The sequence below is a fragment of the Hemiscyllium ocellatum genome, chromosome 11 (genome assembly GCF_020745735.1).
Source record: "Hemiscyllium ocellatum isolate sHemOce1 chromosome 11, sHemOce1.pat.X.cur, whole genome shotgun sequence".
NCBI lineage: Eukaryota > Metazoa > Chordata > Chondrichthyes > Orectolobiformes > Hemiscylliidae > Hemiscyllium > Hemiscyllium ocellatum.
Genome location: NC_083411.1, coordinates 89,668,063 through 89,689,615, shown reverse-complemented (window position 1 = coordinate 89,689,615; position 21,553 = coordinate 89,668,063). Strand labels below are relative to the sequence as shown.

The 21,553-nt window shown below is 41.1% G+C and overlaps 1 protein-coding gene across 3 annotated transcripts in view; it reads left to right on the top strand.

The window, feature by feature from the left end:
* Window positions 1–369: 369 nt before the first annotated feature.
* Window positions 370–21,553, top strand: part of LOC132820237 (ecto-NOX disulfide-thiol exchanger 2-like) — a 198,814-nt gene continuing 177,630 nt past the window's right edge. For 2 of the 3 annotated variants that reach the window (XM_060832239.1, XM_060832237.1), the window contains exon 1: window positions 370–440. The gene's annotated coding sequence lies outside the window, so the exon portion shown is untranslated. The remainder of the gene's footprint in view (window positions 441–21,553) is intronic. The other variant, XM_060832241.1, reaches the window with a different exon arrangement.

Here is a 21,553-nt window from a genome sequence, read left to right as displayed (position 1 = left end):
TTTACGTCCCTCTTCGCAAAGACAGAGGCGAGTGGTTATATACGTTTACCGGAATCATGTACAACAAGAAAAAATTACTCAGTACGAACAGAATAAATATAATGAAGATTGATAAAACAGGAACCATTCGTTCAAGCTCGGCGTCCACTGAAAACATGTCCGTGTCAGTTGCACTGTGCTTCCCCTCCTCGAACAGACAACCCTTACCCCATCGTCTCCACGGTAACCAGACACTCTCCCAGCATGCCGCTGTGGTAGCGCGCCTGCGCCGCTCGCTCAGCTGTGTGGCGCTGGCACTCGGAACCGCCTCCAGCCGCTGGGTCACATGACGCAGGTCGGCGTGCGGGCCATCTTGTCCTTCCGTCGCCTTGTTGTTTAGCTGCATGGTAACGCGGAACTGTCGGTAAGATCGCCGGAGTTGCGGCTGCAGCCAGTGAACGGTGAGTGCCTTAAAAAGCGATCTCACTCAGTATGATGTGCGTGCTTTATTGCATTCACTTCTGATGCTTTACTTTGTTTTCTTTATGCAGCACATGATGAAATTCTTGTTTTTGATGGTTGGATATATAGGTTTAAATAATGGACCCTGTTTTACAATGCCCCTGGCCTTTCCTCTTTCAAGTGTAAAACTATCTGGCTGGTATTGTTCCGAGTTTTTACATCGCGTCTGCAGATAGCACTAAGCGCCTCCTGTCGGAAGGTGTTTTTTTTGTGGCGATCTAGAGCCGGATTGTCGCCTGAGTCCTGAATCAGCACACTGTTTTGTTTATTATTGTTAGGATTTGAAACTGTCAGTGGAATAAACACGAAAGTGGAATAATCAAATCCCGCAGGGGCGGGTTGTGTCCGCGGATAGTGTCCGAACGTAAAGAAAAGCAATTACTGCGGATGCTGTAAATCTTGAAATGGAAACAGTGCTGGACAGAGCAAGTCTGGCAGCATCTGCGGGAAGAGAGTAGTACTGAACGTGAACCGAAGGAAGCAACCTATGTTGATGTGGTAGGAGTGGGAGGAATCAAGGGGTGAGGGTGGGAGAGATTAACAGACAGAGGTATCATATCACAAAATACACTGTCGGAGCTGTTTCCTACTCTTGTCTGATACAGGAAAAACTTTAACTTCTAGCGTCCACCCATCTTTTAATATGGTCCGTCTGACATTCCCTTCGTCGTCGATTCTCTCTTTCTGGAAATTACCTCGAATGCGCTTACGTGCCTTCTGGGAGGACTCCATTCTATTTTGCCAGTATTTTTTCTCCCCTGTCATGTCTGATGATGAAACCTTCCACAACAACATTTCTGATATGTGCACAATTTTCCTCGACCTCAGCCTGGTCTCTCAGCTAGGAGGAGAAAGTGAGGTCTGCAGATGCTGGAGTATCAGAGCTGAAAATGTGTTGCTGGAAAAGCGCAGCAGGTCAGGCAGCATCCAAGGAGCAGGAAATTCGACGTTTCGGGCATAAGCCCTTCATCAGGAAAGTCTCTCAGCTAGCCAACCAGCCACTGTGGTTCGTGTGTCATCAACAGTATCTGACCTGTTTCCTGCACTACTTCTGTCACTCCTTACCCAGAATTATGATAGATTCCTCTTGTCCTTTTCCCATCCACCAACCACCATATTCAAAGAATTACCAAGTTTTCAGAACATTTGTAGAAGGATTACCTTCTGTCATTTCTACTTCCACCAAATACTACTTCCTCTCTCCTGTCAGTATCCTGAAGGTTTGTTTTCTCTGCAGAGTCCACTCAATCATCCCTGACACCTCACTCACCTTACATCTAATTGTATTTGTAACACCTATCCTTTTATCACCTCTATCCCCACTATCTAAGACCTGTCAGCCCTAAGTGAATGAGTAATTATTTATTGACTTTTGAGAAGATTTGTAGCTCAGGTGGAGGTTCTGTATGTAGGTTTGCTCGCTGAGCTGGAAGATTCGTTTCCAGATATTTTGTCACCATACTAGGTAACATCTTTAGTGAGTCTTCGAATGAAGCACTGCTGGTGTACATCAAAGACAATTTGGAAGTGACTGTCAGACTACTCAGACCTCTTGGCAACATGGTAGCCCATGAACCCACCAACATACTAAAACAGCAACTAATGAACTTAAAAGACCCTATACAGACAACAAGCAAAACTAATGTCATCTACAAAATACCTTCCAAGAACTGTAACAAACACTACATTGGACAAACAGGCCAAAACTAGGATACATGAACACCAACTAGCCACAAGAAGACATGACACACTCTCACTAGTATCCTTGTATATGGCTGAGGAAGGACACCACTTTGACTGGGACAACACATCCATCCTAGGACAAGCCAAACAGCGACACGCACGAGAATTCCTAGAAGCATGGCATTACAACCAGAACTGTATCAACAAACACATCGAGTTAGACCCCATCTACCACCCCCTGAGAAAAGGAACAGGAAGTGACTTCATCACAGGAAATAACATCACTAACCCAACTTGCCTTTTTTTTCTGGATAAATGTTTTGTTGATTGTAGGGGATTCAGCAATGGTACTAGCATGGAATGTCCAGGGGCAGTGGTTAGATTGTCTATATTGGAGGTAGTCATTGCCTGGCATTTGTTGTGTGAATGTTACTTGCCATTTGTTCACGTGCTCTGAACAGGTAGTATGTATCAAGATAACTGTTGGTGACACTAATGCTTTTTGGCACACTATCGATTGTGTCAAATTTTGTTTAAATTGAAGGAAAAAAAAGCATGTGTAAAGTTTAAGAAGCCAAAAGAGAATCCCAGGACACTCTATGCTCACATTAAAAGCAAGAGAATAATGAGGGAGAGGGTAGGACCACTCCTGGTTAAAGGAGAGAACTTGTGCTTAGAGGTAGGGGATGTGGTGAGATCCTAAACAAGTGCTTTGTGATGGTATTCACCCAGGAGAAAGACTGGAAGAAATACGAGATTGGTATGGAGCAGGTTAATATGTTGAGACCTTTTGCGATCTAGAAAGAAATGGTATTGGGACTCTTGTAGAGCATTAAGGTGGATAAATCCCCAGGGCCAGATGGAATCTACCTCTGCTTATTGAGAAAGGCAAGAGAGGAGATTGCTGGGCCTTGACCAAGATCTTTGTATCCTCACTAGCCATTGGAAAAGTCCTGGAGGCCTGCTGAGTAGCTAATATTGTTTCCCTGTTCAAGAAGGGAAATAGCGATAATCCAAGAATCTAGTCCAGTGACACTCACATTGGTAGTTGAGAAGCTATTGGAGAGAATTAGTGGGATAGGAGTTAAGTGTATTTGAAAAAGTGTGGCCAAGTTAATGACAGTCAGCGTGGCTTTGTCTGGGGCACATCATGTGTCACTAACTTGATGAATTTTTTTGAGGAGGTGACGCAGTTAATTGAGGGTAGATGATGTTTACATGGATTTTAGGAAGGCTTTCAACAAGGTCGCTCATGGTTGGCTCAACCACAAGATTAAGATGTATGGGATCCTTGGTGACTTGGCCACTTGGATTCAGAATTGGCTGGTCATAGAAGGCAGGGGGTAGTGGTGGAAGGGTGTTTTTTCTGGCTGGAGGTCTGTGACTAGTAAGGTTCCACAGGGATCCGTACTTGGATCTCTGCCTTTTGTGACGTATACAAATGACTTAGATGAAAATGTATGGGTAGTTTGTAAGTTTGCAAACAACACAATAATTGGAGTTGTGGATGGTGTAGAAGATTGTCAAGAGTATAGCAGGAAAAAAATCAGTTGCAGATATAGTTGGAGAAATGGCAGATGTAGTTTAATCCTTGTAAGTGTGAGGTGCTGCACTTTGAGAGGAAAAATTTAGTTAATGGAAGGCCCTTGAACAGCATTGATGTACAGAGGGATCTTGGGGTTCAAGTCCATAGCTCCTTGAAACTGCCACAGAAGTAGATAGGGTGGTGAAGAAGGCTGGAATCTGAAACCAAAAGAGAAAATGCTGGAAAATCCCAGCAGGTCTGGCAGCATCTGTAAGGAGAGAAGAGAGCTGACGTTTTGAGTCTAACTGGCTCTTTGTCAAAGCTAAAAAAAATCATCAGAATGTCATGTTGCAGATTTATAAGATTTTGGTTAAGTCACACTTGTTCAATTCTTGTCCCCATGTGAGAGGAAGGATGTGGAAGCTTTGAAGAGGAAGCAGAAGAGGTTTACCAAGATTGCTGCCTGGTTTAGAGGGTATGAACTATAAGAAGAGGCTAGAAAAAACTTGGGTTGTTTTCTCTGGAGCGGCAGAGGCTGAGGAAAGACTTGAAGTCCATAAAATTATGAGATGCATAGATAGCCCTGACAGAATCTTTTTCCCACAGTTGAAATGTGTAATCCTAGGGGACATGCATTTAAGGTGAGAGGGGGGGAAAGGACAGGCAACATTTTTTAGTGGTAGGAGTCTGGAACACGCTGCCATCGATAATGGTGGAGGCAGATATGATAGGGGTGTTTAAGGGGCTTTTAGGTAAGTATATGAGTGTGCAAGGACTGGAGGGATATATACTGGCGGGCAGGCAGAAGGGATTAGTTTAATTTGGCATCATTTTCAACACCACATCATAGGCTGAAAAGCCTGTGTTGGTACTGTACTGAAATGTTCTATATTCAATGTTAAAACCAGTGTCTGGAATTAATTATTTGTAACATCTGGGATTGTTTTTTAAAAGGCTGGTAAGAAACCATTGGACTAACTATTGAGAGTCTCCTAAGGTTTTAATTTTACTATGTTGCAAATACAGAGGTGAAGAGACTGATTTGATTCAACTGTTTGTCTCCATGTCCTAACAGTAATTAGGAGTGTTGATTAGAGTTTTGGGCACCACATTATCAGAAAAATATGAATGCATTGGAAAGAATGCAGAAACTATTGTCAAGAATGAGTGTGAGAAATCCAGGAATGAGAAACTTCAGTTATGGGGTTAAATTGAAGAAGTTGGGAGTAAGCAGATGGGATTAGTTTAGAATGGTATTGTGGTCAGCGCAGACATGGTGTGCCAAAGGGCTTGTTCCTATGCTGTACTGTTCTATGTTCAATTTTCCCTGGAGAGAAGCAGGCAATTTGATTGAGGTTTTCAAAACCATGAGCAGGCTAGAAAGAGCAGATAACAATAAGCTGTTCCTGATGGTAAAAGGAACACAAGCAAGAGGGCATTGGTTTAAAATTATGTACAAAAGAAACAAGTGTGATGTGAGAAAATACTTTAGGGATGTCAGGCTATGGAATGTATACCCTGATGTGATGGAGGCAAGTTCAATAAGCATTCAAGAGGGCATTGGAAGATTATTTATATAGAAGTAATGTGCAAAAGTGTGAGGGGAAAAGCAGGAGGTTGGCATTCCATAAAGGTGTTCATTTGAACAGTCAACACAGACATGATTGACTGAATATCCTCTTGCACAGTAACAACTCTAAGATTCTGTGCAGTTAGCATGCCCCCTCACTCTTCTTTGATTCAGGGCTGATCACCTGGCTTGATGGTAATATTAAGGTGGGGGCTATATCAAGCCATAACAGTTTATGGCTGAGTACATTTCTGTTGTTGTTAATGGCCCATAACATCTCATGAATGCTCATTTCATTGCTCACTCTGTTCACAATCTGCCCCATTCAGCCTGATGATAATGTCACAGCACATTGTGGAATATATCCTCATTGCGGAATATATCCTCATTGCTAGTACGGGACTCATCTGTACAAGGACTGCAATGGTCACTCCTACTGATACTGCCTGAACAGATGCAGCTGCTGCAAATAGGTTGGTGATGCTTAGGAATAGGCAATAAATGTTGGCAAAGCCAATGACACTGCCAATGAATAGCTTGTTTCAAAAAAGATCATTTGTTGAATATTGCTTCTTGAACAGTTTATTACATGCTATTTTTCACTACGTTTTTCCCTCTTGTTGTTTCAGTCTCAATCCAGTCTCTGAGCTATATCCTTTACGACTCCTCCACATCATCAGTAATGGTGCTACTGAGCGAACTCTTGATGAAAGATATTAAAGAACCCACTCAGAGTGTCTAGGGGCTACCTCGCTAGAAATGGCATGGTGACTCAGTGGTTAGCACTGCTGCCTCATAGCAGAAAGTATCCAGGCTCGATTCCACCCTCAAGAGAACCTGTATGGAATTTCACATTCTCCCCATGTCTACATGAGTTTCCTGAGTGCTCCGGTTTTCTCCCACGGTCTAAAGATGTGCAGGATGTGTGGAGTGCCCACGGATAGTGAAGCTTAGGTGAATTAGCCAGAGGAAATGAATGGTTGTGGGGATGGAGTGGATCTGAGTGGCATGCTGATTGGAGGTCAGTGTGGACTCGACAGGCCAAATGGCCTGCTTCCACTTTGTAGGGATTCGGAGTAGATGGCTCCTGCAGAAGAGTTGATAACTGGGTAGGCTGAAATAATGGGTTTAAAGTGATAGCAATTTCAACTGTAGTTGCTTCCGTTGTGTCTAAAAAGTACAATGGATGTACCCTTCTTGCACAGATTTCTTGTCCAGGTGAGTTGTCCATGTCCCAGTGTAGACAACTTTTTGCATGTGTTATTCATTATAATTCTGCACCTACCTGCTCCAGGATTAGCTTCCCCAAAGAAATGCCATCTGAATTGCCCTACTATTTTCTCTTAAAACCAAGTTATTCAGCAATGCAGGGATTTGAATTTTTAATCAGTGCCCCATCAGCAATTACAAGGGAGACAACTCTGAGGAGAGGAGGGTGGAGAGGTAAATGATCAGACAAGTAAGAAAATCTCTCTTTATTGTCTGAATTGCTTATTCTGCCTTGCTGTCAAACTGACATTATTCAAGTGAACTTGTAACCTGCTGAAAGTCATGTGTTGTTTTAAATGCTTTAAAAATCTTATGAGCCAGCCATGGGTAGTTGTCACAACAACAACATCCAGAATACTGAGAGTGGCAAACATATCCCATAGGATTCTTATAACCATCCCAGCAGTATCAGCACTGCTATCCAGTAGCAGTTGCTTCGCAAGAACCTGCACACCAATGCTCATTTTAGTTTCCACCAGGATTGCTCAGCACCTGACCTCACTACAGTTTTAGTTGAAACAAGCTCAAAAGAACTGAACCCAGGAAATAAGGTGAGAGTGACTGCCCTTGACATCAAGGCCATATTTGATCAAATGTAGCATCAAGGAAAACTGGAGTCATTGGAAATAGGTGAGGGAGGGGAACTCTGCCACTTAGTCATACTTGACATATCTGACACTACCGATATAACATGACAAGGAGAGAAGTGTACTGTAAAATCTTCACATCCCTGCTTCCAATCTCCTGTGGAGCCTCTGTGTCTGTTATCGAAGGCAATATCTGCTGATGTTTGACACTGTTCATACATAGAAGGGAAATCTGCTTGATACTGAAATGGTTGGGAACTGATCGAAAGGTCAAGGGCAGCAGATATGCTGGGTACAACATCATCGGCAAGTTTCCCACTTAACTGCTCACCAGCCTGAGTTATAGATTGCCGTTCTGTTAGTGTCAAACTCTGGAACTGTCTCTGATGTCGGTGTGTCTACACCAGCACTTCTCAAAGTTGACTTCTTGTGGGTTCTTAGGAATAGACAATAAATGTTGGCTCAACCAATGACATTTACTTCCATTTAATAACTTATTTAAAAAGAAGGATCATTTGTTGAATATTACTTCTTGAACAGTTTATTACATTCTATTTTTCACAGTTATTTGAATGCTCATTCTAGAGTTAGATCCTATTGTGATTGAACAATTTCAAGTGACTGTTCTTTTAAACAAATCAATGACAATTCTATGAAATTAGCATTTACATTCAGTTTCCATAGCCGCATTGTTCACTATATAATGTGGAACACATGATCTGATATTCTTCCCATTTAGTAGAGAAGTCTGCAAACATGGTCTGCATTTGATTTGCTGTCGATCTAGAAGGTGTTTGAAATCTTAAGGATTTCCTGAACTATAAAGTGGATCTGAAAGCCGTTTTCTGGTTTTGAAATTGATGAATTTTGTTATTTTGTCTGATAGTTAATAGACGTTTGAAGGTGTTGATTATTTCATTTGGAAGAATATTGTTAGGATTTTCATCCTGTATGCAGTTATTTTGTTTCTTGTGATATTCTAAGCACATGTAAATTGTTAATATTCTTCTAAAACTGAAAGCTGTTCATGTTCTTGCTGTTTCATTGTGAAGTTCAGTTTTCCTTTATCAATCTGGTCTCTTATGGTGTTAGGTTCTTTTCCTCAGGTTTCACACACGAGATGCAATTCACACACACCAATGTCTACAAACAGTTAAAGTTAGGTGACCCATTTGACCTTCTTCGCAGGCGTGCAAAGTTGAGTCAAAGTGAGACACTGAACAAAGAAATCCCATCCCCTTTTCACAGGTCAGTTGGTCATGCTCACAAATAGTCTGGCCATGCCCTCATAGTCACATGCCACTCAAGACAACCTCCAGTCACTCCCTCTCAGTCACATGTTACTCCAGGTACAATGGTAAGATGAGATCTTCCTCTGAGATAATGCTAAAGCCCTAATCCTGGGGAATTGTTATGCAAGCGATTTCCTGACTCATTGTCTTGGGGAATTAATGTGATGTGTGATGTGTCCTAGCTTTGGGGTGGCCCTGCAAATGAGTTCAAGCTCCTGCTTCTTCCTCCAACAATGTTGGTGTGCAGGGCCTCTGCATTGGGGATGACCATGCAAGTGAACCTGATTGGCTGTGGACTGCTATGAATGTATGGAAGCGATTAAATGATAGTTTAACTTGATAATAGTAGGGGGAGTAGTAGCAAATGACTGTCTAATTGGAGTGGGAGTCATTTGCATTCCTGTCTGACTGTCGTCCCCGCCCACTTCAGTGTAGTTTAACTCTTTAATATTAATGTCCAGAGAGAGATTCCAATTTAATCTTTTAACGCTACAGTGGAGATCAGTGAAGATGTTCTTTTTCTAAGATAGCTGGAGGCTTTCCAAACTAGCCATCAGGATACATGAATACCAACTAGCCACAAAAAGGCATGACCTTCTCAATAGTGTCCTTACATACGGAGGAGGAAGGACACCACTTCAACTGGGACAACACATCCATTCCAGGACAAAGCAAACAAAGACATGCACGAGAATTCCTAGAAGCGTGGCATTCCAACCAGAACTGTATCAACACACATCGAGTTAGACCCCATCTACCACCCCCTGAGAAAAGGAACAGGAAGTGACTTCACCACAGGAAATAACATCACCACAGGAAATGGCATCACCAACCCAAAGAAACCCAAGCATATAAATGGAAAGCAGGAATTTTCAGCAGAGCTTCTTCACCTGAGGCCCACTGAAGATGTTACCTAGCAGGGTGACGAAATGTCTGGAATTGAACCTTCAAGCTCAATGAGCAAACCTACATCCGGAATTCCAGGAATTGACCCAATGACAGTGAAGGAACATTGATATATTTCCAAGTCAGGATAATGAGTGGCATGGAGGGGAACTTGCAGCTGGTGATGTTCTCATATATCTGCCTTGTCCTTCTCAGTGGAAGTAGTCGAGTTTGGAAGGGACTGCCGAAAGATCTTTGGTGAATTTCTGCAGTGTATCTTCTAGATAGTACATATTGCTGCTACTCTGCTTGAGAGAGTCCATTTTTGTTTTGAGAATGCTATGCCTGTCAAGTGAACTGCTTTGTCCTGGATGGTGTCTGTAATGATTATAACAAGGTCAGCTCGGTGGGCCTCATAGAATGAGTTCTCTGATTGGAACTATTAATCTGATTTAATCGGAAAGCCCTGGTGACAGATTAAAAACAGGAGTTTCAGACATCGTATTCACTCTTGAGAGCTGGTTGTGAAGAAGTCATACCAGTATCAAGTCCTATGCATGTGGAAATAAAGGGTGACTTGATGACAAGATACTGGCCTCTGTGGAATTATTTCAGTGGCAACGAGAGAAAATAAAATATGCACCTGAAGAAATTCGCTCACATCAGTCGTCTTTGAGTTGGGATGTGCATTTCTGGCAGCATGATATTATTAGGGAAACTTTGACCTGCTGTCAAAGACTTGGCCCAGGACATGGAAAGAATTACATTATCATTTGCCCAGAGAAAAATATTGAGGCAGATGAAAAGGAATGAGTAATTTTCCTGACAGCTTGAGAACCTGCAGTTTTTTTGGTTTTTCGCAGATCTGGAAATTTAAACTAAGCTTTGAATTTTCTAATTGGTCTAATGACCCCTGCAGGTTTTCTGATTATATTGGCTCAAATTGGAAGATGCCAAAAGCATAAGCAGGACACTCAAGTTATAGAATCCAAACAGTACACAAACAGACCCTTTGGTCTAACTCATCCATGCAGATCAGATATCCTGAATCCTAATACAAACATACAAATAAAACATATCAAAAATGACTGGTAGTTAAATCAATAAGAAAAGATATTATAAGCAGTGCAAGTTAGGCAGTCCAAAAGATGTAATAACTAATGGACAAACATTGCCTACTTTTGGAATTAAGGACTGTCAAAATATTTGAAAAAAAACTGAAGGAAAGAATTCAGAAGTGTTTGAAAGGGAGGTGCACTAAACATTAATTGATAAATATAAATAAATATGAAAAGGAGACTAATTAAACAGATGAATGTAACAAAATTGATAAATTGAAATCCAAGTAGCTTCTACTCCGGAATATTAAGGAATGCAAATATTTAAGCTGCAGAGACATGAACTGCTATCTTCCAAAAGATATGGAATGGAGAATGTTGTACTTGGCCAATGTTGTACTTCTTAAAAAATACAAAGGAATAAACTGGGCAATTTAAGACTGATTAGGCTCACTTCACTAAGAAAACATCAAACCCATTGCACCTTCTATTTTTCGATTAAATTCAAATGTGACTTTTTTGTTTAAAAATTCAGAAAAATACTTCAATAGGAGTTGATTCTTAGAAATCTCAATTCCACTGTGGATAGGAAATTTGCACCTTTTAAGTGCATCACTGTCTCATGAACATTTATGCAAGTTTGTTAAATTAGGAAGTTCTTGATGTTTATGAACAAAAAAAACATTCTGAAATGACAACTTTAACCCTTGCCATTACCGCTCATAAAGAACTTACTGCATTTCATTGCTTCTGTGCATTTTCCAAAGCTGATATAAGACTTGGCAGGTAAGCATCGGTCAGCTGGTATGTACATTTTCACCTTTCAACAAGAGGACACATGACTCATTCCTTTCAATATAAATATCAGAAATAAGAGGATAAATTAAATTCAGCCATATCATTTCCAGATTGTAAGCTGGAACAGACTTTCCTTAGATTTTTACTCTGTATTTGAGACCCAAATATTAGGAATCATGGGTGGTGGAACTTGATCTGCACCTCCAAGGTTTGCGAGGACAATCCAAATTGATCCACTGTCTAGCAATTCTATTAAAACACTGATTCAAAAATGTCCGCCAAAGTCATGATAATAAGATATTTCTATGAACTTGATTCTCTTTGGGAGCCTGTTAAACTGTCTCCTCTTCACTGAAGGCCGGTAAGGGAAATTGTTTTTTCTCTACTCTAGCAAACCTTTCATAACTGAGAAAATGATGGCCTTTTGTTTTCTAAACTAAAAGCATACATCTCTGACTGACTATGGCTAAAATCCCAAAATGGTGTCTTGCATTGACAGGTCAGTGATTGGCCTGAAGCATGACATCTTTCTGTTTTTAAAACATTTACCAGCATATTTTGATTTTATTTTATGTGCAGTATACTCGCAACATCCTTTTCACCGGGTTTAACGCAGTTACTTTCAAGCAATCACAATTTTCGTCAACTTGGAGATAGTAAGGGCTGCAGATGCTGGAAAGTCAGAGTCGATAAAATGTGGAGCTGGAAAAAGCACAGCAGATCAAGCAACATCAGAAGAACAGGAGAGTCAACATTTCAGACAGGACCCGTCTTCCGGACCTGGTGGTGGGGGGGGGGTGGGGGTGTGCGGAAGGAAGGGAGCTGAGAAATAAATGGAGGTGAGGGCAGTCCTCACTACCTCAAAGTTGCTGAAAAACCCAAGAATGCCCACCGTGAAGAATTTTTCCTCCTCTCTCCATAAAGGTCTCCCACTGCAATCCCCTGGTCATCTCCTCTACCCTGAAACTCTTCAGCTACGTCCTGAAGCAATCCTTCCATGACAGTCACATCTCCTTCCTCAGCATTTGTCTACGTAGCCACTTCACCCTTTTCGCTGACCAACCTCACCTACCTTCCCTGAGCTCTGAGCTCGACCTCCTTCCTCCATTTATTTCAAATCCTCTCACCTCAGTCCTGATGAATGGTCCAGTCCAAAATGTCAACTCCTCTTATGTTGCTTCATCTGCTGTGGTTTTTTTCCATATCCACGTTTTATCAACTTGTCTCATTGGCTTATAAATTCAGCTAAGCATTAGTGTCAAAAATGATTAAAATTGTAGGAAATTGGAGATGATAGCATTAATGCGATTATTTTTATTTCTGAGGTATGTTTCTGAAATATTGCAAAGCTAACTTCAAATAATTTGATTCTGTTGGAAAATATAATTTATAACATAAACGTTGTGCCCAACAGCCAGAAATAATCACATATCTTGAGAAGAGACAACAACTGAAGCAGTTAGCAGAAAATTTCAAAAGGTTTAGATGGAAAGAAATTTTCTGATTCAGTATGTGGATGTACCTACTAGAGAAGGTGCAAAACCTGACCTACTCCTGCGAAACAAGGCAGGGAAGGTGACTGTGGTGTCAGTGGTGGAGAACTTTGGGGCCAGCGACCAAAGTTCTATTAGTTTTAAAATAGTGTTAGAAAAGGATAGACCGGCTCTAAAAGTTGATGTTCTAAATTGGAGGAAGGCTAGGTTTGACATTATTAGGCAAAAACATTCAAAAGCTAATTGGAGACAGATGTTCGCAAGTAAAGGGACAGCTGGAAAATGGGAAGCCTTCAGAAATGAGATAACGAGAGTCCAGCGACAGTATATTCCTGTTAGGAAAAGCTGTTATGTGTAGGGAATGCTGGATGGAGAAACTGACGGTTTGGTTAAGGAAAAGAATAAGGCATATGTCAGGTATACCCAGGATAGATAAGGGGAATCCGTAGAGTATAAAGGCAGGAGTATAGTTAAGAGGGAAATCAGAAGGGCAAAAAGGGGACATGAGAGAGCTTTGGTAAATAAGGTTAAGGAGAATCCAAAGCGTTTTTACAACTACATGAAGGACAAAAAGGTACCTATGGGGAGAATAGGGCCCCTCAAAGATCAACAAGGCGGCCTTTGTTTGGAGCCACAGTCTTAAGTTCTTTTTCCAGAGTTTCTTACACACTTGATGCAACTGCAACACGCCACTCCTGTGAACAAACAAATTTATTAAGCACAGTACAGTATAAGCTTTGGAGAAATTCTGAGCACTCCTCACCATGCTTGTGAGGCATGTTCAGGGTTCTCTGGGGGAACCTCTAACACACCTTGCAGGGCTTAGTCGTGGCAAAAGCTCTCTCTGAACAAAGGAAACAGTCCTTTCTTTACACACAATCTTTACATCACAGTTAGTAATGCGCACAATACAACCCCCAGTCACTCCCTCACAGTCCCCTGTCACTCAAGATACAATGCAGTGACTACCTCACCTCGAGAAACAATGTAATGCAAATCATCCCTAAATGGTCAAATATGTTGCAAATCATTTTGTTTTGTGACGACAGGGGAGTAGTCAAATTCCAACTGTAATGTTATTCTTGATCCTTGAATAGGGGATGAAAAATGTAAATCGTCCCTGAATGGCAAGGAAATGGCCATGTAAACCTACAACATAGCACCTAGAAGACAAAGACATGCCACTCTACGCCTGGGGGCTCAATTTCTTGCAGGTCAGTGGAGCAAATTAATATCACAGCAGGAAATGGGGGAGATACTAAACGAGTTTTTTGCATCAATGTCTACTGTAGAGAAGGACATGGAAGATATAGAATGTAGAGAAATAGATGGTAAGATCTTGAAAAATGTCCCTATTACAATGGAGAAAGTACTGGATGTCTTGAAAACCATAAAACTGGATAAATCCCCAGGACCTGATCAGGTATACCCTAGAACTCTGTGGGAAACTAGGGAAGTGATTGCTGGGTTCCTTGCTGAGATATTTGGATCATCAATTGTCACAGCTGAGATGCCAGAAAACAGAAAGTTGGCTAACGTGGTGCCACTGTTTCAGAGAGGTGGTAAGGACAAGCCAGGGAACTGTAAACTGATGAGGCTGACGCTGATGAGCAAGAAGTTGGAGGGAATGCTGAGCGACTGGGTCAACATGTATTTTGAAAGGCAAGGACTGATTAGAGATAGTCAGCATGGTTTTGTGCATGGAAAGCATGTCTCATGAACTTGACTGAGTTTTTAGAAGAAGTAGCAGGGAGGATTGATGAGGGCAGAGCAATAGACGTGATCTGTATGGACTTCAGTAAGGTGTTTGACAAGGTTCTCCATAGGAGACTGGTTAGCAAGGTTAGATCTCATGGCATACAGGGTGAACTAGCTATTTGGCTCAAAGGTAGACGACAGAGGTTGGTGGTGAAGGGTTGTTAGACTGGAGGCCTGTGACCAGTGGAGTGCCACAAAGATCAGTGCTGGGTCCACTACTTTTCATCTTTTACGTAAATGATTTGGATATGAGCATAAGAGGTATAGTTAGTTTGCAGATTACACAAAATTGGAGGTGTATTGGACAGCAAAGAAGGTTACCTCCGATTACAACAGGATCTTGATCAGCTGGGCTAATGGGCTGAGAAGTGGCAGATGGAGTTTAATTTAGATTGGGGGCAGCACAGTGTCTCAGTGGTTAGCACTGCTGTCTCACACCAGGGACCCTGGTTCAATTCCAGCCTCGGGTGACCGTCTGTATAGAGTTTGCACATTCTCCCCGTGTCTGCGTGGGTTTCCTCTGGATGCTCAGGTTTCCTCCCACAGTCGAAAAATGTGCAGGTCAAGTGAATTGGTCATGCTATATTGCCCATTGTATAAGGTGCATTAATCAGAGGAAAACCTGCAGTCTCTTCCCCCCCCCCCGCCAGTCAGTCTCATTTGACAACTCTGTAATTTTGCCACCCTTCCATTGTCATCTTTTCCCTTAAGGCTCTCTCAGTCTGAAATGTTGACTCAACTTTCTCTTCACGGATGCTGCTAGATGTGCTGAGTTTCTCCAGCAATTTCTATTTTGGTTTCATATTTCCAGCATCTGCTGTCCTTTGCTTTTTGTTCAGCATTAAAAGTGAATTAGATATTTGCATAATTATAAAGTTGAAGAAAAGCAATTTAGGTAATGGCAACTTGAAACACTCAAATCATTCAGCACAAAACATCCCACTTGGTTTGCACCCCATCCACCACCATCAACATTCACTCCCTTCAGCTGAGCTACAGCGAGCTACAATTGAGCTATAGTGGCAATAAAGTGTGCCATTTACAAGTTGCACTACAGTAACATCAGGCTTTACTTGTCACACCTTACAAACACACAACACAACATTCAGAAGGATTTTGGCTGGTCTTGTACCACTTAACAACACAATTTTAGGAGGCCAGAGAGGTGGAAAATTGAGAGTACTCATCGGGGCTGCATCCAATTATTAGCAGGTAAGTGAACAGATGAGAGTCCAAAGATGTTCAGTGTCAAAGTCGCTGCTTTATTGTGCTCCAACCTGCAATTTCTAGCTATAAATCTATGTTAGTGTTGCTTTTATTCTAAGCTCAGTGATCAATTAATTTAACTTGAACAGATGCACCAAAATGTGGAATCCTGACAGGGCATCCTATTGAATTTGTGCTTTTAAAATAGGTATTGTCTAGCTGGAGTGTTGACCAGAAGGGAGGAGAGGTTTATAATAACTGACAGCTTTGTTGCTGTTCGTAAAAGATCCATAAATTATCGACCATCTGTCTGAGAAAATTGAGTGGATATTATATATTAGGAAATGGGGCAGATATAATGTATGTATAGTGTGGGAGATGAGCTGATTAAAGTCATAGGATCATACAGTACAGGAAAGACCATTTGGTCTGTCAAGTTTGTGTGGTCACAGACATGCTACTACCTATACTCGTCCCATTTTCCTAAACTGAGCCCATAGCTTTCCGTGTTATGAGCCTGCAAATTTTAAGTATTTAATTAGTACTTTTTAAAGGTTGTGAGATTTCCTGTTTCAGCCGATCCAACCACTACCCCCCCAAAAAAAACAAGGCAATCATTTCCAGATCTCCACCACCGTCTGGATATGAGAGCTTTTCCCCTTTAAACCTCCTGCATTTCGTTTTAAAATTATGTCCCCTTGTTATTGACACCTCAATGAAGGGGAAAAGCTGCTTTCTATTCAGCCTTTCCATACCCAAATATTCCAGGCCCTGGAGGGAGAGAGAACGATCGCCCATGTGCTCAGGGATATGGGTTCTCTGTCTTCACTGTAAAAGCAGTTTCTTAATGAATTATATAGTGGTTTTACAGGGAGGAGCTTCCAGATAAGGCAGCATACATATTGATTTGGTGACTTACCGTTACAATTTGTGAGCATTAACAGTAATGATTAAACCACCTGCTGTTTCACAATGCATGTTCTTAACCTTAACTCACTTCACATAACAAATACTTTTCACCTTGTTAAACTGACCTTGCTAAACTTACATTTTGAATGCTTCTAATATTGTGAAATGGATTGACATAATGAATGCTTTTCCATCTTGTTGACCCATTACCTTTGCCTCCAGTACCCCATTGTTAACTGCACGTTCTTATCTGATGCATCATGCTCAGCTGAACTTCTTGTTCCACAAAACTCAAAACCTCACTCTTTCCCTGCCTGCTTATATCCTATTCACATTCTCACCAGCATCATCCTGGTGAATTTCCTTTGCACTCCTTTTAGTGCAATCACATCCTTCCTATAGTGTGGTGACCAGTATTACACATGGCACTCCAGTGATCCAAGCAAAGTTCTGATCAGTTCCAACATGATCTTGCTGTTCTTTTTATCTGTGTTGAACAGCACTGCTGCTTCACAGTGCCAGGGACTTGGGTTCAATTCCCACCTCAGGCGACTGGAACAGCCATAGTGTTAAGGGTTTAGATGGAAAGGAATTTTCTTTCTCTGGCAGCTCATTCCATACACGTGCCATCCTCTGCATGAAAATGTTGCCCCTTAGTCTCTTTTATATCTTTCCCCTCTCACCCTAAACCTATGCCCACTTATTCTGGACTCCCCCACCCCAGCGAAAAGACTTTGTCTATTTATTCTAAGCATGCACCTCATGATTTTATAAATTTCTGTAAGGTCACCCTCAGCCTCAGACGCTCCAGGGAAAACAGCCCTATCCTATTCAACCACTCCCTATAGCTCAAATCCTGCAACCCTGGCAACACCCTTGTAAATCTTTTCTGAACCCTTTCAAGTTTCCAACAACTTTCTGATAGGAAGGAGACCAGAATTGCACGCAACATTCCAACAGTGGCCTAACCAATGTCTTATACAGCTGCACCATGACCTCCCAACTCCTGTACTCAATAGTCTGACCATCTGCCTTGCCTTATTACCCAAGAGTAGGTCACGTTTTGCACCTTCTCTCATAGGTACATCCACATATTGAATCAGAAAATGATGTTGTGAAACTTGAAAGGGTTCAGAAAAGATTTACAAGGATGTTGCTAGGGTTGGAGGATTTGAGGAGAGGCTGAACAGGCTGGGGCTGTTTTCCCTGGAGCGTTGGAAGCTGAGGGGTGACCTTTATAGAGGTTTACAAAACTATGAGGGGCATGGACAGGATAAATAGACAAAGTCTCTTCCCTGTGGTGGGGTAGTCCAGAACTAGAGGGCATAGGTTTAGGGTGAGAGGGGAAAGATATAAAAGAGCCCTAACGGGCAACCTTTTTACACAGAGGGTGGTACATGTATGGAATGAGCTGCCAGAGGTGGTGGTGGAGGCTGTACTGTTGCAACATTGAAAAGGGATTTGGATGGGTATATGAATAGGAAGGGTTTTGAGGGATATGGGTCGGGTGCTGGCAGGTGGGACTAGATTGGGTTGGGATATCTGGTCGGCATGGACAAGTTGAACTGAAGGGTCTATTTCCGTGGTGTACACCTGTCTGTGTGGAGTTTGCACATTCTCAGCATGTCTACGCAGTGTTCCTCCGGGTGCTCCGGTTTCCTCCCACAATCCAAAGATGTGCAGGTTAGGTGAATTGGACATGCTAAATTACCCATAGTGTTAGGTGCATTAGTCAGGGGTAAATATAAGGTAGGGGAATGGGTCTGGATGGGTTACTTTTCGGTTGGTCGGTTTGGACTTGTTGGGCTAAATGGTCTGTTTCCATACTGGAGGGAATCTAATCTAATAAGGGATAATATAAGCAAGCCCGGTTTGCCATCGTAACTACCCTCTTAACCTGTCCTGCCAACATCCGGGATCCGTGACCAGAATTTCAAGGTACTGCTGAGCTTCCTCGTGTCTTGACATTTATTGAATACTCCCTTGTTTTGTTTCTTTTTCCAAACTGCATCACTTTGCTTTTATCAAAATTAAATTGCAACTGCCCTGATTGGTCAATCTGTCACTGTTTGTTTTCTCCTGTAAGCAACCACCTGCTGATCATTCATTCATTCATTCATTCTTTTATCTGCAAACTTACTTATCATCTTCCCCAACCTGCCATCACTGCACAACATTCTGATCTCCAATATTTAGAATGACCACAAACTATAACAGACTTAGTACAGATCTCTGTAGTATGTCACTGCACATGGGGCTCCAGGATCACAGTTTTCTAAAACCACCCTCTTTTCCTGTTACTAACCCAATTTTGGACCCAACTTGCTGTTTCTCGGAGTCCCATGAGCTTTTCCTTTCTTTATCAGTTTCCCATGTGGAATCTTGTCAAAGGCTTTGCCGAAATCAATATCGACTAAATCTATACCTAAACTATATCAGCTGTTCTATCCTCATCCAAATGGTTGGTCTTTGAGAAATTCGTTAGATTTGTTAGACCATGACTTCCCTCTCACAAAGCTATGTTGACTATCCATGATCAAACCTTGCCTGTAGACAGGGATTACTTTTGTCCTTGTTTATTTTCCCAATTGTTACTTTACCACTGATGTTAGATTCAATTTGTGTCCCCCCTTTTGGAAACAGTTGTAGGAGATTTCTTTATCAAAATTAACTCAAACATTTTATTTACAGATTACAAGTTGAAAGAATTGATAATATATATGCATATAAGCATTGGTATTTGGGCTATCTTTTTTATTAAAGAACATTTGAGACCCCTAGTTGAAGATGGCATCATCAGAACAACAGCTTACAGGAAGCTATAGTCATGGTGACAATGTGAGTCGGTAGGTATGTAATGGATATCGATGGCCAGTCTATCCCCAGAAATAGAAACAGGTGACCAGGAAGTGTGCAGTCAGAAATGAGCCATGTGGAAGTGGGAGCAGAAAATTGAAAGCAGAATTGATCTTTTTTGTCAATTCCAGATGAAGCATTGCCAATTATGTCATCGATACAAGGGAGAAAGAGTTATGGGAGGGACTTGAGTAGGATTGGAACAAGAAATGTTCCACCTATATCACAGAGGCAGCAAAATTGGGTTCCATGTGGGTACTCATCACTGCACCTTTGGTAGTGACATAACTACATGTTTGCATCATTCAATAAAAGTTAGTGACATGAAAAATGAGCCCTGAAAATGGAAAAGTAACTCCTGAAAAAACAAGTAGCAGCTCTTGGGAATATCTTACAAAAAGTCTGTTAAACACTTTTGACCCTGGTACTGTATTTAAATTTAGTTGATGTACTCACTGTTCAGATTCTCTTTGATTATGGGAAATTAATTTTCTGCATTGTCCTTCGATTTGGTTTGGCTGTTCATAAGCTGGAAACCTTAATTATAGGTATTACCTGTATTTAACGTTTAATTTAATGCCTTTACCAATCATTTATATTTTTTTTGCTTTTTTTGGTTTCATTAAAGACACAAGTGGCAAAAGCAATTACAAGTCAAATCAACATGCCAGTATAATCCTTTATTGCAGGACCTGAAGTAACATGCTCTGCTTAGAGCAATTTTAGTTGGGATGTTTTGACCATTGTTGGTTTTAAATGGTTTAAGGATCTAAGGCAAAAGACAATTGACTAGATAGTAGCAAAGACATTTATGTTTAATTTGCAAAGAAGCAGGTCTAAGAGAATGGGAGCACTTTTTCAAACTTAGTCTTTTTTGTGTTTGCTGACATCCATCAGATTCCAGTTAATTATATGGATAAATGGAACAATTCACTCACATTACAAAGTGTTCCAGTTTAATTGCAATCTGTAACTTTGCTTTCGGCAGGTCAGCCTTGACAGCTGGGTTTGTAGTGCCTATGCTGTAGTTGCCCCAGCTTCCTTCCTCTTGACCTCGATCTTTTCTAATTGTTATACTTATGTGCATGCAGATTTAAAAAAAGAAATATCTTTTTATCCTCTACGCATATGCACTACCCACAGCATTGCAATTCATTCCATTGATCATTGAAGATTCTGTGGATAGATTTTTGGTTAATGTGTTTTCTTTAGGTTAAACAAATGATTGTAAATCTTGAAGTCAACTCCACAACAGAACTTTTGTGCAACGTGTTCCAGTTTCTAGTGCATAATTTTGTTGCAATCCCGCAAACATATAATTTAAAAAATGGAATTAATGAATACCTTATTTGTTGCATAGATAATTTAGATTCTCAACAAACATTTCAAATGAGCTGGATGAAAGTTTCGTGTAGTTATATCCTTTAAAATGATTCTGAGACTAGGGTTCCTGAATCTAATTACATGAAATTCAGATGGAATGAATTGCCAATTGGAGGATGTTACTTAAAGGGAAGAGCTAACATGAAGAGCTTTACTATTCCTATTCAAAATACAGAAAATAATACAAAGCTGCATCTTTCTTAATATGTTCAAGAAGTGTAGACAGAGGCTAACGCTTTTTAAGTAATCTCGATGTACTGAGAAGGCAATACAGTTTTTTTCCCCTAAATTACTTTAAAAGAAAAAATTGTTAATCACTTGTGGGATGTGGATGTAGCTGACTGGGCCACTGCTTATTGTCCATCCCCAATTGTCTCTGAGAAGATGGTGGTGAACTACTACAGTCCATTTGGTGCAGGTAGACCCACAATGCTCTTTGGGAATGAGTTCTGGGATTTTATTTTATGGTAATAATGCGAAATAACTGAAAAATTTCAGAACTTCAATCCAGCAACAACAAAAGAATAAAAATGTCTAAACCAGAATGATATGTGATTCCTTGAAGAGAAATTTGCAGGAGTTCAAAGTGGTGTTGAAATAGATGTACATTTATGCAGTATATCCTGTAGATAGTATACGACACAGACCAATAATAAAGGAAATGGGTATTTGAGTTTGAGGATATAAACACAGGTTCAGTTGGCAGTTCTATCCTGTTTGGAGCTACATTTCTTCAGTGGGTATCCTACTCTATTGTCATTGTCTGAGGCTAAAGCAGAC